This window comes from Bison bison, unplaced genomic scaffold (assembly GCF_000754665.1).
Source record: "Bison bison bison isolate TAMUID 2011002044 unplaced genomic scaffold, Bison_UMD1.0 scf7180017864317, whole genome shotgun sequence".
NCBI lineage: Eukaryota > Metazoa > Chordata > Mammalia > Artiodactyla > Bovidae > Bison > Bison bison.
Genome location: NW_011494889.1, coordinates 10,260,367 through 10,260,810, shown reverse-complemented (window position 1 = coordinate 10,260,810; position 444 = coordinate 10,260,367). Strand labels below are relative to the sequence as shown.

Genomic DNA, 444 nt, shown 5'->3' with positions numbered 1-444 from the left:
GTCTGGCTCTAGGTCAGTGATCATACCATCGTGATTATCTGGGTTGTGAAGATCTTTTTTGTACAGTTCTTCTGTGTATTCTTGCCATCTCTTCTTAATATCTTCTGCTTCTGTTATGTCCATACCATTTCTGTCCTTTATCGAGCCCATCTTTGCATGAAATGTTCCCTTGGTATCTCTAATTTTCTTGAAGAGATCTCTAGTCTTTCCCATTCCGTTGTTTTCCTCTTTTTCTTTACACTGATAACTGAAGAAGGCTTTCTTATTTCTTCTTGCTATACTTTGGAACTCTGCATTCAGATGCTTATATCTTTCCTTTGCTCCTTTGCTTTTCGCTTCTCTTCTTTTCACAGCTATTTGTAAGGCCTCCCCAGACAGCCATTTTGCTTTTTTGCATTTCTTTCCCATGGGGATGGTCTTGATCCCTGTCTCCTGTACAACATC

General features: G+C 39.6%; 1 protein-coding gene across 1 annotated transcript in view; it reads left to right on the top strand.

Annotated features, from left to right (window-relative positions):
* Nucleotides 1-444, top strand: part of ANKFN1 (ankyrin-repeat and fibronectin type III domain containing 1) — a 275,609-nt gene that overhangs the window by 91,741 nt on the left and 183,424 nt on the right. The gene's annotated exons all lie outside the window — the stretch shown is intronic.